The 21,388-nt window shown below is 41.3% G+C and overlaps 2 long non-coding RNA genes across 2 annotated transcripts; both read left to right on the plus strand.

Moving 5' to 3' along the window:
- The first annotated feature begins 8,397 nt into the window (after window positions 1-8,397).
- Window positions 8,398-16,450, plus strand: LOC130206338 (uncharacterized). Its single transcript, XR_008834086.1, has 3 exons — window positions 8,398-8,612; window positions 15,560-15,625; window positions 16,351-16,450. It is a non-coding gene; the product is annotated as an uncharacterized LOC130206338 (long non-coding RNA).
- Window positions 16,451-17,885: 1,435 nt separating this feature from the next.
- LOC130206339 (uncharacterized) lies at window positions 17,886-18,537 on the plus strand. Its single transcript, XR_008834087.1, has 2 exons — window positions 17,886-18,097; window positions 18,233-18,537. It is a non-coding gene; the product is annotated as an uncharacterized LOC130206339 (long non-coding RNA).
- The last annotated feature ends 2,851 nt before the right edge of the window (window positions 18,538-21,388 follow it).

Here is a 21,388-nt window from a genome sequence, read left to right on the forward strand (position 1 = left end):
GATTAGCCCAATCAGAAGAAGCAGTGAAGGATTGTGGGTAGGCTCTGGCACGGCTCACAGCCGTCTTTTTGTCCTCCCACATTTCATTAATCAGCAACCTGAGGCCCCAAGGAATCAGTTCAGCAGATTGGCAGCTCGCTCATTTGTTCCCATGTGGCAATCAGAGAGGAAAATAAATCAGTTTGCAACCTTTACGCCGTTAGCCGACATTAGAAACCATCTCTTTGTCTTCGCTTCCTCTCTTTTCTCATCTCTTCTTCTCCCCTTAAATTCTCCGCTGTGATTTGCTGTTGAACATATATGTTCCTGATACCAAATGTGACCTCTATTAACCCGTAACCTTCTTTTTTTTTGTGGAGGGGGGTGCTTGGTTGCCTATTGGTTTCAATAATGTCAAGTTAATCTGCCGGTTGATGATAGAAATAAATAAAACACAAGTAATGCTTATCTTTCATCCACCAGAGTGGTTGAATACACATGTGCAGCATTTATCATCGCAGTCTGCCGCGGAGCGTCTCCACGTGCACTGTTTTAATGAGCCTCATGCTTCAGCCTCAATGATGCAGCGCGTCACCACACACAATGATATTCTGTTCATGGAGGATATTGTTCACGGCTCCCTACCTTATTACACACCATTAGCTCACCGAGTCGGTCCACTGTGTACTTTACATGATCCCGCTTTAATGCAAAGGACAGAAATAAACTGCAATCTAGACTGGAGACTATGAGACACGCAGAGGTGGTGTGCGAATAAGTGCAAGGGTTACAGAAATGCTTACAGTGCTTTGTGTAGGGTGCAATTATTGTATTTTATTGGCAGTATCCTTGTTTTAGGAAGCGCTTTAATTTAGTCGCAGATTGCACTTTACAGTTTAACTATTTACTACATATGGGCGGGATCATTAAAGGGGTAAAGTGGGAGACGTAGTGAGGTATAGTGAATGAATATTATAATAGTATAACAAACAAAATATCAACTCATTTGAACAAATGTGAAGCAATTTTATAAATAAATACACTCAGGACATCCAGCTTTTTTTGGGGCATTTATGTGGCATTTCGAAAGGGAACAGGTCTATTTCCCACGAACGTATCTTTACAGACTGCACCAACCTGGTATCTCTTACAGAATGATTGTAAGTCGTCTGTAAACATTACACCGTAATGGATCGGAAAATGCACATTTGAACATGTGAGGACATTTATGTTTTAAAATGATAACGGAATACAGCGGGACAGTTATGTAATCTTGTCGGATCTATCCAACGGCTAAAAAACGTAGATGAACCCTGAGCATTTATTTTTTTTGTCCTGCCACCTCACAAGATCGAACCAATGGAGGCCGAAAAAAACATGCACTCAGACCTCGAAACATAAGTTGTTGTGCGTGAGCAATAATTAACCATATATAATAATAAGTAATAATAATAAACCATAATAGTTTATCATTCCTTTCACTGACGTCCTTCCATTTTTCAATTGACGAGCAGTTAAAACTTTGCAATTAATTTGCATCGACTAGTTCAGCCATGAGGCAGCAGCTCATCTCCTGGGACGAGGACAGATTGAGCCTCCTCCCTTTAGGACACATCCTCTGCTCAAACTCATGCCAACAGAAAGACCCAATCTGACTGAAAACCTCCAGCCAATAAGCAAACAATCAATGTGAGCCTATATTGCACAAACCTGCTCAAATTGGGACCTGATTTCCCAGAGGGCACTGCCAGCAACTGAGCAATGCAATACGGGATGAGGTTTTTGGCGTTTGCAAGCAGGAAATGTAATTTGACAGAGATGAGGTCTGCCTTTACGGGACGAGGGACAAAAGACTGCTGGGATTTGAGATGGTGTCACGGGGGACCTCTACTGGGAGGGAACGGTTACTGTACAACCAGCCTTGTGGGCGTCACTAATGCCTCGTAATGTATTAGGATCAGATGTTGTATTGGTATTTTTGTTGTTGGTATATAGTATTGGGTACCACCTATCAGCTATCATACAGAATAATGGAGGTTCTTCTCTTCCCTGGAGGGCTCTATGATTGGTAATGCTGGCCCGTCAGTCCACCACCATGGTCCACACAGAAGTAAAGTCAAACACTATTGGATGGATTGCCATCAAAATTAAATTCCGTAGAGACGTTAATGGTCCCCAGAGGATGAAGTCTACTGACTTTGGTGTTTTCCTCACTTTTCCACACATTCGTGGTTAATGATATTCCTCGATAACTATTGAATGGATTGCTAAATTAGAGAGAATTGTGGTCCTCAGAGGATAAATTCGACCGGTTTTGGTGATGCCTGGCCTTTTCCCAGTGCCAAAAGTGAGGTTGACATCCATGGTTGACAACGATGATTGCTCTGAAAATGAAATGTAGTACAGACATTCATGGTCCTCGGAAAAAGTATCCTGAATTTTGTGATCACTTGATTTTTTCCCGTGCCACAATGAGGTCTCGACAACGATCGATGACTGTCATGAAGTTTGGTAGAGACATTCACGGTGCTCTTAGAATGAATTGTTATACTTATGGTGATCCTGACTCTTCCCTTTGCGTCGTTATAGTCAACCATTGAGGTTTATTTAGTCGTTTATGAACAAATACTTGGAAAGATACTTCCATCGGCCTTAATTGGGAGATAGAAATAATATCGCTGACTCCTCGCCACCACTGAATGAATACGGTGAATGATAGATAGGCTTCTATTTGTGAAAGATGCTTCTTAGTGAAACTATCTATTCAACAACAACTTCTTTGATTGATAAAAGGTCAACTTTGAAGATGAATATCAGCAGAAGGCATCGCTGATTAGCTATTAACTTACTGTAAAAGCATTATGTAAAATCTAATATTGGTTGATGTTTATTAATTCAAAACCGTCTGACAACACACATTTGTGGAAATACTTTTTAAATACTTGTAGTCATTTTAAACTCATCCTTTTACAAATTTTGTTTATGTTCAATGTGCATTTGACACTGTCATCAGCCCAAAGGGTGCCTTCAACTCCTTAGCAACAATGTTGGAGACGCCCCAAAAAAGAAAAGGGTTTTCACGATAAACACGGCCACCTAAAGATGCAATAACTCAAACTCAAGATGTTCATGCACCTCTGCGGAAGTGCACGACTCTTAAAAATGCATCCTTTCAGACTCAGAGCGGGGATATTCAAATGAAGTTCAGCGAGGTCCATTTAGAGATAATGTCCTCATGTAGAGCTCCAGAACATCACAATAATGTCTCATTTGCGCTATGATTTATGGTCATATGTATATTGAAGTAGCTTAACTGTGGTGATAACTTCTGCAACTGATGGTCAAATAAATAATGAGAGTTCAATTGAATAATAGCTTAACGATATTTATTATTACAGATTTCAAATTGAACTGGATTCATGATTAAAAATGTATACTCCGATGACAAATAATATTCTCTCATTTTAAATAAAATAAAGGCTGCGTTTAAAAAACAGATAAATAACATAAACCTTTTGAAAAATGTGACTCTTAAAATAAAGTAATTAATTATATTGGAGCTTATGAGACATTCTGCTTTTGGAATAATAAACATATAAGAGTCCATTCTTGGTTAAAGGGGCTCTGGTCACGCTGTCCACATTTCTCTTTGTAAAGCACGTCACGTGAAATAGAGAGAGAGAGAGAGACACTTGAGAAAATGTAATCATTCTCAATTAGGATGAGGTTTATGAGGTGCAGCAGAGAGAAAGGCGGGTCTTCTTTTTGCTGTCTCCAGCTAGTGTGGAACAAGGCAGATAGTAGAATAATTGTGCTAATTTTGATACAAGCATGAAATTTGGTGGAGTTGTTCTCCAGAGGTATTTTGTCAAATCTGCCTTATTGGCCATACAAAAATCCAAGATGGCGGCTATTTTTCAAGATGACCTTCAAGATGATCTTTGTTTCTATTCATAGGTAACAAATTACGCTTTAATAAATATCCAAACTTGGGAAACATAAGAATAGACACCAAGATCATTCAAATCGGGGAAATACAAACAAACAACATTTTTGGAGAACCAATTGAAAAATATCCACCATCTTGGATTTGTGAATGGCCAATCGGGCAGATTTGACCAGATACCTCTGGAGAACAACTCCAAATGTAATGCTTGTATCATAATTTGCACGATTCTTATTTAAAAAATGCTTGTATCTGCCCCACTACACAAGAGATATTAATGTCTCACACTCTTCTGAGTGCAGTTTAATCAGAAGTTTATGGATTATAGGCTGTGATGGGTATTTACAGTACAATCCTGTTAACGACCATGCATTAAAAAAATTACTAACTTGGAGGGAAACGTCAATGAAACTCTTCTCCGATGGCATACACTGTACTGAGGCGAATGACGTCATTTAAAAAGATAGAGCTTTAATGTTGTGTGAAGCAAGTGTGCTGAGAGGCCAAAAAAAGAAAGAATGAAATAATTGACGAGCATGTGAAATGCAGAATAAAGAAGTTCTACTCGACTTTAGCTGACAGCAGTCGACTCTGAAGTTTCCAGCAAAGCCATCCTCTCAGCAACCCCATGGAGTGAAGCCATATAATGGAGGGGGGAGGGGGTGTCACACAAGTGATCAAATAACAACGAGAATGGGCACTCGGTAGAGCGCATACCTTCGCATATCACAAGATTGGGCATTGAATTATGAACATGTTGGCATTAGTTGCATGCCAATTGGATACAAATTGACCGTGCTATGGTAAAAAGAAGATTTTGACCTTTCCATGACCTTGAACTTTGACCCGATCGATCCCAAAGTCTAATCAAATGGTCCCCGGATAATAACCAAACATCCCACCAAATTTCATGTGACTCAAGAATATTTTGACCTTTTCATGACCTTGACCTTGACCTTTGACTCGATCGATCCCAAAATCTAATCAAATGGTCCCCGGATAATAACCCATCATCCCACCAAATTTCATGCGATTCGGTTTCATACTTTTTGAGTTAGGCGAATAACACGCATACAAATAAATACGCGGCGATCAAAACATTACCTTCCACATTTTCAATGCGAAGGTAATAACATTGTTTAAAAACGAAGCACTAGCAAGCGTGAAGTTTTATTCAAGGAGTATGCATGACTTTTCCAATCGTTTCTAAGTTTCATGAGCACGATTTTTGTTTTGTGTGTGACAACGCACGAATGTTTGACACAAATTAATCGGATATAGAAAGACAAAGCCACATACGTCACTTGCGGTAGCCAATCACAGTTTTTACAGGTCATGACTCGGCAAGTATACAAGTTACCTCAGGTGCACCAGCGTCATGGCGTGAACACGCATCACGACGTATACGTGTTAATCAACACCTATTATGAAACATATAATAATCCATAATACTTGGCTAATTCTACGTGTTTAATTTATGTGGCTTTATAAAAAAAATTTGGATACTTTGATGAACATTCATCATTTGTCTCACAGGATAATAAAGAAACGGCTCCATCACCGTCCTGCATCCACCTGTCCCCGGGAGTCTGGACTCGAGGACACAAGTCCGTACTTGGCATCCTTGGTGTTGAGAAACGGCTGATACACTTATTGTATTAGTACTAATTCAACACATGTAATGTTTGTGTTAAAATACAAATATTTCACAGGACTGACAAACACAACATTTGTTAAATTATTACTTTGGATGCCAGAGAGTGCCCGTAACCATGTACCTATGGAAAAATATGCTGTGTCACAGATGCTGTTGCACACAAGATGTCAATGTCATCATCCAACTAAAAATAAATTAATAAAAAGTAATCCCCACTCTAGCCCATTAGGATGCAGTAATAAGCTGGTTTGTCACATACTACCATACTAGTAAGTATACTAGTATCTTATGACATAGTGTTACTATACAACATTTAAATGATGTCTTACTTACTCAAATTGTCCTAATGTTGTCCTAGATATCTTGAGTCCACATTCTAAGATGGTCAGTCTGAGAAAGAGGACCAATAAATATTACGGGCCTTCATCATAAACATCTGCAAAAACAAATAAACAACGGACCCGAGCGTTTACTCACGTTGAGGCAGTGTGTGTCCTCTGCCACGAGAGGGCAGCGGTGTACCGTCGACCACGATCCAGATAACCACATCCATGTTTAATTGAAACTACTCCCAAACATATTGTTAAAATACTGTCTTTGCATTTGATTATTGTTGATCCGAGTGTAAACATATTGTACATGCATTTATATAAATAGGCTACCACAGAAAACAATGTGGCACATGGATAGCATGATACCGAGAGCTAGCATAGTTTAGTTGCTATTTTCTGGCTGTGAATTCTTGTGACATTTATAAAATGAATTAATAAATTCAACATACTTTCGAAATTGTCTAAATAGCATTTATAAAACACAAAGAAGATGCCTGCCTGTACATCTCTCCCTCTCTTCTCTCGACATAACTAACGTCAGTAAACAGTCAGTAAACAAGCCTTGTGAGGGCCGCGGAGCAGGTCGAGGCGAAATTCTCACAAGAACTCAAATAAATGCCCCGACGGATATCCAAACACATTTGGGGGGAATTGATGACAGAGAGAGTAAGTTTTATTCTTAAATACTGATTAATGAAGAAAAAATTTGTCTACGTCCCTGGGAAATAAATCTTGAGCCGGAGAAGTGCCAGTTGTAGATTTACAATATCCTATTTCTGATGTTCATTTGTGTCTTTTCCCCAAGGCATGTGGTAGAATTAGTCGTGCTCAAAGAAGAAGAACAACTCATGTTGTCATTTAATTTCTGGATATATTGTATTTGTGTGATACTATATTGACTCTGTGCAGGTGTGTCTACATACAGATGTTCCAGATGTGTGTGTGTGTGTGTGTGTGTGTGTGTGTGTGTGTGTGTGTGTGTGTGTGTGTGTGTGTGTGTGTGTGTGTGTGTGTGTGTGTGTGTGTGTGTGTGTAGGTCTGGCTCGGCGAAATGAGGTGACCTCTTTGTATGTATTGTTTATGTATTTAATGTCCTGTACTCTAGGTGGATATATGGGAGGGTGGGGGGAGTGGGTTTGTTATCTGATATTCAATACAAAGATGATAAACAATGGACATATCAGTTAATGTTTACTGTGTTATGTACCTTTCAATATTTCCAAATAAGAGAAGACATTATTTGTTTAAAAAAGAACAAAAGAAAAAAGATAATGGACAGTAATCATTTGACCTCTCTAACAGTTTCAAGAAGTTGAGAGGGGAAACGTAGCTGTCAAATAAATGAAGTAGTTTAGTCGGAAGACCATACACCTGCAAGCCCGCGTCATCTATTTCTCACCCATCTGCAAATCATCAAAGAGAAGTAGATGTGCAACCCATTAAAGCAAATAATAAGGCTCCATATGATGCGTGATTAATTACAACAAGATCATCATTATGATTTACAATATTCCACGATAACAAAGTATATTACATTTAATTAATTATATTATATTATATTTATATTACTTTTAATGTGCTATATACAGAGACCATTCAAATTAGAAGAATATTGGCCAATTTTTTATCTTTTTAATGCAATTAAAAAAAAAAACAAAAATCATTATAATTCTGATTTCATTACAAATCAGCTTCCAAATAGATTAAACCTTTTTATTCTTTTTAATAACCCCCGCTCTTTCCTCAGACCTTACAAAAAAAAACTCTAAAATCCTAAAGTGTTTAAAATTTTAATATTTCCTGAATAAATAAAAAAAAGATTTACATAGACAATGGAAAGTTGTGTAGGCTCAGGAAACCCTTGCAGCAATTGAGTTAATTGAACAATTCAAGTGATTTGTTTTAATACCTACTAGTCATAATTCATGATATTCTAATATTGTAGATAGGATTTTAGGTTTTCTGTGGCTGTGCTTCTGTCATAATATTTTCAGAATTTAAAACATAGCGTCTTTGATTGATTTGTAACTGCATTAAATAAAATCTATTTTCGACCGTACAAAAAAGTGTAGCTTCGCATTGTGTACATTTTGTTTTCTTCTACTGTTGCAGTGTGTCTCATCATGCACTGTAAATGATCCCTCTTAAATAATAAGATAATAATATATAATATAATATATTTCATTTAGCATCCATTTTGGCTTTACAGCTCATACAGATTACTGATGAATAATAATAGAATAATAATAACAATAATAATAACTCATATCAATTATATTTTAATAATAGAATAATAATAATAATAACTCATATGAATCAATTATATTTTAAAAATATAGGGGAAATAATTAATATGTCTCTCTGTATTGCTCAATCGCACGCACGCACGCACGCACGTACGCACGTCAGTCAATGCCATGGAAACCGGACCGAGGTTATTTAAGGCCGCGGACGTTCTGATTCTGCCCTTTGCACTTTGGACTTTGACACGAGCGGACCTCACCTGTGAACCCTCCTGTGAACCCTCCTGTGAACCCAAACCTGTGAAGGAAACTCTGAGACTTTTGCACTGCTTGAGTCTTTTTGTTGGAAACAAAACTTGTTGTCTTACAGAACTACACGAGATCCGGACTACGAGAGACCGAGAGCCGAGGACGAGCCCCTGCTGAAGCGACCGGGCTGTGATTTGGACCATAAGGTAAGACCATTTCTACATTTAATTTAGCATTTTTATTAACGTATCCCCTTGAATCCATAAAAGTGTTCTCAGTTTAGAAATCAGTGAAACCTTTTGAGTTTTGACGTTTATAATGTTGACAGGACATTTTGGGAAAACATATTTTGTGAAAAGTGACTCAGTCGATGATTCGTCGCGTAAAATGAGATTTGGGATCAGAATGTCTTGAAAATGTCGGGAGATGTGCGGAATGTGTTGACAATTAGTGCAAAGCCTCGAAACCCCTTTTATTTTAGTTTTAAGGCATCAAAACGTTGAAATGTAACTTTGAAATTCCAAAAAAAGATGGCGCCTCAAGCATTTTTATTGAATTCTCAAATGTACTCCGTAAAATGCATAAACTCGGCACCATGGTAACCATCGGGAACGCGCGGGCCGCCTGACCTGAGCTGCGCGTGACCCGGAGCTGCTCTGTTGTGACCGTTGAAACGTATGGAGGACTCAAAATGACTTAAGTATAAATAAATAAATAAATAAATGCATGAATAAATACAAGAATAAATGAATAAATGCTTAAATAAATGTATAAATAAATAAATAAATAAATACAAGAATAAATGTATAAATACAGAAATAAATACAGCAATTAATATATATAAGTTATAACTCAACAGGACATCATTAAATAAATGTATTTCATTTCATTTCGTATTTCTTCATTTATTTATATCTCTATTTATGTGTCCACACGTATTTCTTCATTTATTTATGTGTGACATTACGTGTCCAGATATTCAAATGTTGAACAGGATTGGTCAAGTCAGGAGCAAGACAGAAGCAATCGATCCCTAGCACTTGGATCTGTAGACTAACAGCGTTTATTATGCATTCTGTCTGTACATTCTAAATACTACTGTTGAGTCACGGAATGTAATTTAAGGATGTTTTCAGCCGAGAAGTTAGTTGTTTAAGCATCAAATCTGTGGTCGGTTTATCGAGATTCAGTCTAATAAGGATATGCGACGGAGATTTGAGCTCTGTCAGGACCTGCTCAGTCTGACCTCTGAGCTACTGTGTACGCTCAGCCTGATCTCGGTATCTTTGTGAAATGTCTATTGGCTCTGACTTTCGAGCAACATGAGCCTGATCTCGTTTTGAGCAACCCAGTTTATTATTTAAAGATAACGTTAATTTGACTGAGGTTAAGATTCAATCATGTTACTATGTTAGTTTATGGGAGGAAGCCAGCCAACGGCTGCTTGTTTGTGCAGTGCTTTTATTTCTACTTTATTGTCTTTTGCACTCTTCCTTTTCTTTGACTCTTTTCTCTGTCAGCTGCTAAATATGAGATATAATTAGGTTTTGGACCGATCTAAAGAGCAACGAGTTTATTCGATATTACTGCAAAGATAACGTTAGTCGTGAGTAATTTGAGACTGCAGGTTAAGATTCATAACTGGGACCGTCATGTTAGCTTTTATGTTAGCTGATCGCCATTGCAGGCCGCAGCTCGCCTGAGGGAAGACGCCAGCCAACGGCTGCTTTGTTTCAGTAGTGGCTTTTGCTTCATTTGACCTGGAGTCTTTTTTGCACTCTTCCTCTCCGTTTCTTCTTTTCTTTGTCAAGCTTTCATCGCTTGTCTGGTTACGAGTCGGACACTGACCATAACTACTTTTTTCGATACATAATCCCGGGAACGGTGGCTTCGGTTCACTTACATGTCGTGAGTATCGGGAGCCGTAGCATAACAATGATCGACTGCTGCCTACTGCTACCAGCTGATCGCTGCAGGCCGCAGCTTCTGCCTGGAGAAAGACTCTGTGATCCCCGCTGATACGGAGAAGGGGTCACGTTTAGCCGGTGCTGCTGAGGCTAAAACGAGGATACAAACCTCGCACCACGATCATAACGGGAACGGAGGTTTTGGCTTAATAAGGCGGATGAGTCATGCCGCTGGTAATGGACCGAGAGGATCTTTCTGGAGAGCAGTCTCTTTGTGTTTCACTGAGACGTGGCTGCACGCCGACTATCCGGATCACAGCGCCTTGCCCGGCTTCCAGAGACGCTGCACGCCGGGACTGACAGAGACGCTTAAGCTGCCAGAGCGTGCCTTCAGGACTGTTCGGGTTGACAGAGAGGCCACAGAGCGGTAAGAAGAAGAGGGGCGGATCGCTGTTTATGTGAATGAACGTGGTGCCACCGTGGACCATGTGTGCCACCCGAGCGCTGTGTGCGTGAAGGAGCGCTTGCAGCCCTAACATTGTTGGCCGCTACGTGGGAGCCTGCGCCCGTACTATTTGCCGGAGAGAGTTCAGTTCGTCGTCCGCCATTTTGGTTGTCGGTATTGTGCCGCCATCAGCTTATCAAACGCTGAGGAAGCTGTGGACACCATCCACTCCACTGTGTTCTGCTCTGCTGAATCATCAGCCTGGAGCATCTATGGCTATCACTGGTGACTTTAACTCATTAACACATTGGATAAAGCTCTGCACAACCTTCCATCAATACATAGACTGCCCAACTAGGAACAATAAACTCTGGACTTGCTGTATGCTAATACTAAGGACGATACAGCGCCACTGACCGTTCTTCCCCGCAGGTCTGAGGTCATGACCACGACCTGTCCGTCCGCTGACACCCAGGGTATGTCTCCTCTGGTGAAGAGGCGGGTGCCAGACCACCACCAGGACCAGGAGGTGGTGGTCTATGGAGGGTGGTCCCACGCCCAACAGACTGCTTCACAGGACAATAAGCCGTAGTCAACGACTGGGATGTGCCGTGGACCCCACGGGAGGACTGATCAACAGTGCTGTGTGACCGCACGGATCACGGAATACATCAACAGTATGACCCATCGCATCACGGAATACATCGTTCTGTTCTGTGAACACACCACCATCCCATCACGATCTGTGCGCTGCTTCCCAACAACAAGCCCTCCTGATCACCAGGGAACTGAGGCGCTTTCTTAACATGAAGAAAGAAATAAGCCAGGTCTGGAGACAGGGATTGAGTTGAGGAAAGCCCAGCGCAACCTAAAAGGTGAACAGGGAGGCAAAGGACTCTATGGAGGAGTGGTGCTGGAGGCCAAACCCAGCTGAACAACACAAAGGGAGGTGGTCTGGCATGAAGCAGATAACTGGCTTCAAGTGGGAGGGAGAGGGACAGCCAGGGGCTCTGGAGATGGAGAGGGCCACCGAGCTGAACTGTTTTTTCAATAGGTTCAGTCCACAGCCCTCCCCCGCTCTCCTCCACATCAGCACACTCCCAACAACACCTCCCTCTGTCCCCTGCTGAGCTGCACATCCCACCGAGCCCTCAATAATGGGCTCCTCCACCTCTCCACCGGCCCTCACACAATGGCCTCCACCCTCCCCTCTCTGTGACGACCCACTGACCAGTGAGAAGACAGCTGGAGAACTACACCAGCCAGCAGAGCTGAAGGTCCTGATGGCATCAAATTCCCAGGGTCCCAAAGACTCATGCGCCACCCAGCTGTCTGGTGTCCTGCAGCGCTCTTCAACCTCAGCCCTCTGAGGCTGGGGGAAGTCCCGGTGCTGTGGAAGACGCGCGTGCCTGGGTCCCTGTCCCAGCATAGTCAGCACCATCTGGCCTCAACGACTACCACTGCCGCCTCACCTCCCATGTGATGAAGGTGCTGGAGAGGCTGGTTCCTTGGCTCACCTCCGCCTGCAGCAGGTGAGAAATCATCATGACCCTCTGCAATTTGCTTACCAGCCTCATGTGAGGAGTGGACTATCGCCATCATTCACTCTACCTGCTGTAACGAGCTCAGTCGCACCTGGATGGAACCGGCGTTCCGAGGTTCTGAGAGTCACTGACTTCCAGTGCATTTGAACACCATCCAGCCACTGCTGCTGGAGTGAGAAGCTGCAGTGGCCGTGGAGTTGCCCACCATGTGGGACTCCTGGCCCACCATCTCCTGGATCACTGACTACCTCACATGGCAGACACACAGTTTGTCAGAATGGCCGTCAAGGTCTGTCTGGAACGGTGGTCAGTGATGTTGGAGCCCCATTAGTGAATCAAAACCTGTCTCCTTCCTCTTCACTCCCTGTACACCAGTGACTTCCAGTACAACACGGAGTTTCATGCCATCTGCAGAAGTACCTGATGATTCTGCAGGTCGGGTGTATTAGGATGGATGGGAGGAGGAGCAAGGCAGGTGGTGAGTGACTTTTTGGTAAAGTGGGCCCGATGAGAACCACCATGGCTGAACGTGGGCCAAGACCAGAGAGATGGTGGTGGACTTCAGGAGGATACATGCATAGCTCCTACACCTCTGGAAAGTGTCCTGGGAGTGGACGTGGACATGGTGGAGGAGTAGCATATACTCAAGGCTGCCCATCGACAGCCGACTGGAACTGGAAGGCCAAATATCAACGCTTGTGTACAAGAAGGGGATGAGTCGCCCTTTTTCCTGAGAAAGCTTTATCCTTCAACGGTGCAGCAAGATGCTGGAGTTATTCTACCAGTCGTTGCCCAGTCGCCTGTGCTGCATTTTGCCATTGTCTGTCTGGGGAGGGATCGCAGTATCTGAGCCGGTGACACCAGCCGCCTTTAACAAACTGGTTAGGAAGGCTGGCTCCATCATCGGGTTGCCAGCTGGAGCACCTGGAACAGGTGGTGAGAGGGAGGTCGTTGAGCAAGAAACTGGTGTCCATATTGGACAACCCGACCACCCTGACCACCCTTCACCTCCTCCCACAGGGTCAGAGAGTACTTTTCCAGATTCTCCTCACGCTCCGCCTGCCACAAGGAGAGATACAGGAGAACATTCCTGCCCGTGACTGTGAGGCTCTACAACAGTTCACCTCTTGCCAGATCACCCTAACCCTTCTTATATTTTGTGTTTTGTTTTTTTTATTCTTGTGTTGCTGCTACTGACTCGACAAATTTCCCCTTGGGGATTAATAAAGTATATATCTATCTATCTCTATCTATATTGTAGCGACCCTGGGTCAGGAAAGCTACGAGACGTTGTATATTTATTATCGTTTATTCGTAGCCTACGCCAAACAACAGTGAACACCGCAACACATTCTACTCCACTGTAAATTATTTTACAGTGAATAATTTGAGTAAATTCATGCGCAAGAACAGTTGATGTGGTGACGTCACAAGACCAGAAAGACCGTCCTGCGTCCTCGAGAGTCTGGACTCCAAAAACCAGACTCCAAAGACCAGACTCCAAAAGAACACGAGTCTGTACTCAGTGTTCTTGGAATTGATAAACGGCTGAAGTCAAAAAGCTGTCGAGGCTAACTTCTGCTAACGGTGAGCTGAGCGAGTCAACTTCAGCGTCATGTGCCAGGCAGAAATAGTAGAGCACAACACACCAGGTGCATCACACTCCTGTGACCAATCATGCTTTAGACAGAGGTTCGGACCGCCCAGCTCATTTGAATATACGGACACGTAAATGTCACACATAAATAAATGAAGAAATACGTGTGGACACATAATAGAGAATAAATAAATGAAGAAATACAGAAATGCAGAAATATATTTATTTAATGATGTCTTGTTGATTTATAACTTATATTTATTCATTCCTGTATTTATTTATACATTTATTTATTTATTTATACATTTATTTATTTATTTATACATTTATTTAAGCATTTATTTATTCATTTATACATTTATTTAAGCATTTATTTATTTATTCTTGTATTTATTCATGCATTCATTTATTTATTTATTTATACTTAAGTCATTTTAAGTCCTCCATAGAAACGGGCCTTATTGTAACACGTCTGCTCCTTTTACTTTATCATATTAAAGTGATTTATTTAACATTAAAATGCTCTGTGCTCGTTGTCGCGGTGCTTTGTTTGTGAAGTAGAGTTAGCTGAGCGATTAAATATCTCTCTTGTTCTGCCTGTTTTGTGATATACATGCCTAAAAGGTGCCTAATATTTCGAGACTGAAATTATATCGGCATTATAATTATTATAACTATGAGGATTTTTTAGTTGTCTATTTTGTGGTGCACTCAAAAAAACAATTCAAGCCCTTCTTCGAGGTGACACATTTAAATATTGTTTGATACATTTAAATAAATCAATTACAAAACGAAGATATTTATATTGAATGGGTGTAACACAAAATGTATGAATACTTTCATTTATTAGATTTATTTAGGTTAGATGGTGTGCATATCAACTCAAAAATAAATGTGTTTCATTGAGGACTACCCTTTGCGCATGCGCCAGCTGAGAATGAGTTGTTTACATGATGGAGACACTTTCAGGGCTGCACGGTGGTGAAGTGGCTAGCACCGTCGCCTCAAAGCCAAAGGTCTGTGTGTTCAATTCCCATTCAGGGTGTTCTTTCTGTGTGGAGTTTGCATATTTTGTTAGTGAGTTAGTTTATATTTTGAGTTGGACAAACACAAATTAATTTAATTTAATGAATATCGTTATTTTATTTTAGATGTATTTGATACAAATGAGTTGGACTAACTTAATTACATTTTATTGCACTGACGTGCTAAATTTGAGTTGGAGTTGCATATAATTATTGGATGGAAAACCTGCCAACAATTTAATTGAGTTCATCCAATGAGTCATTTCTTTGAGTGAGCCCCCTCAGGACTTGGTGCCCTACGCACAGCGCGTAGTGCGCATTATGGGAGCGGCGGCGCTGTCTGTAATAAAGTTTGCATGGACCTGTTTTTGGGGCCCTTAACTCAGAGCTATCGGTCTAAAACTTTCGGGTATTCAGATGCCCTGCTTTGAATTTGAAAAGGATCCAGATATTTAAGTTGTGGGCACGTAAGCAACGACCTGGCCGAGGCTGCATAAACAGCCGAACGTTGAGCCTCGGCTCCTTTGCACTTTGACCTCAACCCGAGCTTGAACCCTCTGGTTGACCAGAGCTGTGAAGCTAACTCCTCGAGCTGTTGACCGCTAGCTGAAAGTTATCCTTGAATCTCGTTCTAGTGACTGACTTCCTCCCGAGAAGCCTGAGAATGGAGGACCACCTGTACGCACGGGGCGACGCCAGAGGTAAGTTTTATATTTATATTAGCATTTTTGTTATTGGTTCTTACCTTAAAACCATTTAAAACTTTCTCAGTTGAGAAACTAGTGAAAACTTTTGAGTTTATAGTTGAACAGTTCACAATGTCAAGGGGCCTGTTTGAAAAATACAGATGTGGTGGAGGTTTCTCCGTGTAAAATGATTATTTAAGGACCGGAATGTCTTAAAAGTCGCTGGATATCTGTGGCATGTGTTAACTATTAGTGTAGTGGATTTAAAATAATGTTATTTTATTTAGAGGGTATCAAATATGACAGATTTTACATTTAAATTTCTGAAGAAAATTAATTAATAAATTCTTAATTCTGAAATTGAATCATGCGTCAGCGTGACGTCATCACACCAGGTGTGTTAGAGGCGCATCTGATTGAGACAATGAGTTGGTTTGTTTTGACTGTTTGACTGAAACGTCACTTATTCAACAAACATCTGCTCCTTTTAATTAATACTATCCCATAAACTATTTATTTAACAATTAACCCTCCTGTCGCACAACTAAAGGTTTATAAAGGGGAAAGTGAGAAGATATGAAACATTGTTTAGTCTGGAAGGTGTGGCTCACGAGTCTAAACAGTTGCACATTGACCTGCTAACTTATTGGTTAGCAGCTGGAATCTGAATCTATTATTGCTCAATGTAATCCAGAACTATTTTATGTAATGAAGAATCCTGTTTCAATGTTTCCCTGCAGCTGTTGGCGACTTCGTTGGAGCTGCGCCGCCACCCCCCCCTCCCAGCCCCCCGGCGGCAGCCATCGGCATCGACTACGGAGGTAAGAAATCAGAGCAATGCACAATTAAAGGTTTACATAGGGGAACGTGAGAAGATATGAAACATTGTTTAGTCTCGAAGGTGTGGCTCACGAGTCTAAACAGTTGTATATTGACCTGCTAACTTATTGGTTAGCAGCTGGAATCTGAATCTATTACTGCTCAATGTAATCCAGAACTATTTTATGTAATGAAGAATCCTGTTTCAATGTTTCCCTGCAGCTGTTGGCGACTTCGTTGGAGCTGCGCCGCCACCCCCCCCTCCCAGCCCCCCGGCGGCAGCCATCGGCATCGACTACGGAGGTAAGAAATCAGAGCAATGCACAAAGGTTTACATAGGGGAACGTGAGAAGATATGAAACATTGTTTAGTCTGGAAGGTGTGGCTCACGAGTCTAAACAGTTGCATATTGACCTGCTAACTGATTGATTAGCAGCTGGAATCTGAATCTATTATTGCTCAATGTAATCCAGAACTATTTTATGTAATGAAGAATCCTTAAATGTTTCCCTCCAGCTGGTGGCGACTACGATGGAGCTCCTGGCCTCCCTACGGCCATCAGGTTAGTGCAGGAAGGTAACGTTGCACAAGATGAGTTTAACCATGTGGATTTGTTGCTCTTCTTGGCCCGTTTCCCAGCAGATGACCTTCGGTTCCGACCCGTCCGAGGCCGACTCCGCCGACTCCTCCGACGCGCCCGACGCGTCCAACTTCGACAGGCCAGACGCGGACTGGCCCGCAGGTAAGTTATCAGGTTAGTGATACACTTGTCCCTTTAAACTCACACTACACTGTTTAAAGTACTATTGTTGGTTTTGTATGTGCACTTTATTGTATATTCAACTGTAAATGTAAAATGTTACAATTCTTGCACTTTGTTGATTGTTGATTGTTTAATGTTGTCTAATGTTGCACCACCCGCCATGACACATTCCTTGTATGTGAAAATATAGTTTACAATAGACAGATGAATAGACAGACCGAGAGACAATTGATAGATAGATTGATAGATAGATAGATAGGCAGACAGACAGATGGACGGATAGATAGAGCGATGAACAGATCCTTTATTTATCCACAGGGGGAAATTTGGTTGTAGAAGCAAGGATACAGATATATACAATAAAATAGTTGAGCAGGACATATTCAATTTTAGAAAATTAAATGATAAAGAAAATGCAAAGTCTATAGAGTGTATTTTCAGTTAAAGGGTTATTGATCAATTTAAGGAGGATATGGTCAGAGGTGATTTATTATAAAGTCTTTTAGCAGTTGGCAGGAATGTTCTCCCGTATCTGTCCTTTGGTATTCCTGTCCTCTCACCCTCTCTTTAGCTGTGGAACGTCCTGAAGCAGCTCCGGCCCCAGTCCCCCAGAAACCAGAAGAGTCCACCAGGAGCAGCAGGAAGAGGAGGAGCCCGACTGCCCGGCAGGACGGATAAAGTGCCAACCAGCCTTCCCCCGCCAACGGTTGGCATGGTTATACTTACGAACATTAAGAAAAGTCTCCAAGTTTTTTATTTAGGTATCGATTGCTGTGATACAAGAAGAAACTTCCAGGATCTCCTTGACGACGACAAAGAAGATGACGAGGGAGGACCACATGAGAAGGATGAAGGACTACAGGACCAGAAGAAGAGCGGCGGTTGCCTTTCTTTCAGTGGGCGGAGTAAGTAATCCCTCACTCAGACGACAGAAGTATCAGTAATACGATCCCATCACTGGAGGCCAGATCCAACCCAATAATGTAACGGTTGTGTAGTTCAGTTCAAACGTATTCATGTCTGGTGTTTGTGTCTCACAGGGCAGGACTCCTCTGTCTCTCTCCCAGCTGGAGGTGGATGTCAACCAACCCGTCACCTTCAGCAGACCACGACACAAGTCAATCAGGACCCCCCCCCCCCCCCCCGCTCGTCCACCCAAACCCCCGACACCGCCCGCCCCGCCCACACAGGAAGCAGCTGTGAAGAAGACGGACGCTTCAGCCTGAACAAGACATAATAATTCTTTCATTTGTCACATGGAATCCTGTATGTTCATGTAAACTGTGTACAGTATGTAGATTGTTATCTCCTGATTTTAATGAATACATTTACCACAACATCAAAATGTCTTTTTATTCAAAACTACTGGGTCAGCAAACACTGTTATGATGTTCATATTGGGTTATAAATCAACTTTAATAGTTGAGACTTATGCACTACAATGTTATAGTTTTTATATTTACATTGTGTTGATTCTTAATAATTAATGTCAGTAATATATTGTTAGTTTATGCCAGTGCTAATTCTTCATCTTCATAACAGGTAAATGATTAGACCAAAAATTATATTTTTGTTTTGTGTTTTGCCAAAAATAGCTTAAATGACCACAAAGATATTTTATCGTACAAAACATCCTACATGGCAAAACGTCAACATGTGTCATGTCAGTTGGCAACAATCAGAAACAAATACCAACATATATCTTCACTCTAAATAATCCAACTAAAGCAATGCCTCATTTATATTTACAAGAGTTTCATTGACAAAAATAGGAAAGTAAGTAACAGCAGTTTATGAAATGATGCTTTTATACCAAACTCCTAACTGGATGGAGAACATTGAAACAACCAAAGAACAGACAACATGGAGGAGGACGTCTCCACAGCCGCTGGACCTCAGCAGCATGAATGACGTCCTCTGGAGGCTGAGGACAGGAGACATGAGCCGGCACCTCGTCCAGCAGCTCCTGAAGAGTCTGGAAGCTCCTCGCCTCCCAGCAGCCGGACACAGGGCTCGGCCTTCTGGACTCGTTGAACGTGGCATGTCGGGTCCAACCTGTAGAAGGAATCAAACGGAGACTTTCATCGTCCCGTTCATCTTTGGGCCGACGGGCTTTCTGTAAGAACAACTCCCGTCTCACGTCTAAAAAACAGAAAAAATAAACCGGAGCATGACGACCACAATAATGTGTATTTGACTTGAATACAGAAAGGGCACTTTTCTCATCCAGGGCAAAAGGGCAGGTGCTTGAGCACCACTAGGGCTCTACCTGCACGCGCCTGTGTAGAACCATTGAAAGAAATGCCGGGATACTCTTTGCAGCCTGTGATGAGGTTGTGGTAAAAGCTCATCACTGATCCCCCCATGGAGTCGAGGGTGTCTTCGCTCAGAGGACGGTTCCTCAGGTTGGTAAATACCAGCTGAAGGACGTCATCTGGCATAGGAAGAGCAGCTGGAAGGAAAGTCAAGAAAAGGAAAACATTAGTCACGCTAGTCAGGATGAATTGACTGAACTCATCGAAGTTCGGATTAACAAGTTAAAATAAGAAAACATCAATATTCACAGTTGGTCAGAGTGGAAAACCTTATTTTAGATCATTTATTTGGTTTGAGTCGAGCATGAATGATGTGAAAACTTTACCACACAATATGATATCAAACAGAATACAATCAAATTTATTACTTTTTACCACTAAATATACAGGACAACAATATTAGAGCTCTCACTGACCCATTGAGATGGTGCAACACTGGTTTCAAATATTTGGGTATACAAATTGGCAAATCGGATGAACATATATTTAAATATAACTATATATAATTATTGGAACAAACCAAACTTAATCTTCAAAGATGGATGGATCTCCCTCTGTCTCTCATAGGCAGAATTAATACTATTAAAATGAACGTTTTACCTAAGTTTATTTACCTATTTCAATGTCTCTCTGTAAATGTTCCAAAGAGTTTCTTCAAAGAGCTTCACAAAATTATAACCCTTTTATATGGCAAAGGAAAAAACCCCGGGTTAAACTCATCTCTCTGCAGGCTCCATATTCAAGGGGAGGGCTTAACCTACCAAATTTGAGAAATTATTATCTTGCCTCTCAGTACCGACCAATCTGGATCTGGCTGCATGCAGAGAACAGTGAAGTTAGATGGGTCTCAATAGAACAACATGAGATGAAGTCTATGCCGTTAAAGGACGTACCATTCATCGGTAAAACATTTTTTTTTGCCACACTCAGAAATAATTCAATAATGCTGAACACATTTGCTGCTTGGCAGGAATCTCACTCACTCCTGGATATAAATATTTCTTTTCTTCGAAGGGCACCGCTGTGGGGTAATCCCAACCTCTCATACCACATAGAGGATTCAGTGTTGCGGGGATGGAGGGATAGAGGAATTAAAACAGCTGCTGACTTATACATTAATGATACATTTGCTAGCCTCCAACAACTAAATGATAAATTCAACCTTCCCAAATATAGTTTCTTCAACTTCTTACAAATTAGAGACTGGGTTAAGGAGAAATCTAAAGAAATATTACCAGATATCCCAAAAGAAACTCCCCTTGAAACCCCATATGTAACAAATTATGCAGATCAACAAAAGGAATAATATCTTCGGTATCATCAACGGAAAGTCACCTGTTTATGATAAAACATCTACAAAAGAGAAATGGGAAACAGACCTAGGATGTGTCTACGAGGAGGCAGACTGGCATCACCTATTGGAACAGGCACAGACGGTATTAATCTCCACAAAACACAGACAAATTCAATTTAATATATTCCAGAGGACATACTACACCCCTTACAGGTTACATAAAATGTACAGCAACATTTCCCCCAGATGTCAGAGATGTAAAGTGACAAACGGTGATCTTCTACACATGCTCTGGAGTTGCCCATTGATAGAAGAACTTTGGAAACGCGCCACTGAATTAACCTCAAGGATAATAGGAATTCAAATTGAACAGGACCCAAAGATATGGATTCTGGGGGACACAAGCTCTATCAATGCAAACTACTATAATAAATACTTTATCTTACTTGCGAGCACTGCAGTGAAAACATTTATTCTGATTAACTGGAAATCCGAAAAATCACCATCAATAAGACACTGGATTAATGAGCTTGTGTCCTACTGCACACCTGAAAAGATATTATATAATGTGAGAGGGAAGCAGGCAG

Source organism: Pseudoliparis swirei, chromosome 16, assembly GCF_029220125.1.
Source record: "Pseudoliparis swirei isolate HS2019 ecotype Mariana Trench chromosome 16, NWPU_hadal_v1, whole genome shotgun sequence".
Classification (NCBI taxonomy): Eukaryota; Metazoa; Chordata; class Actinopteri; order Perciformes; family Liparidae; genus Pseudoliparis; species Pseudoliparis swirei.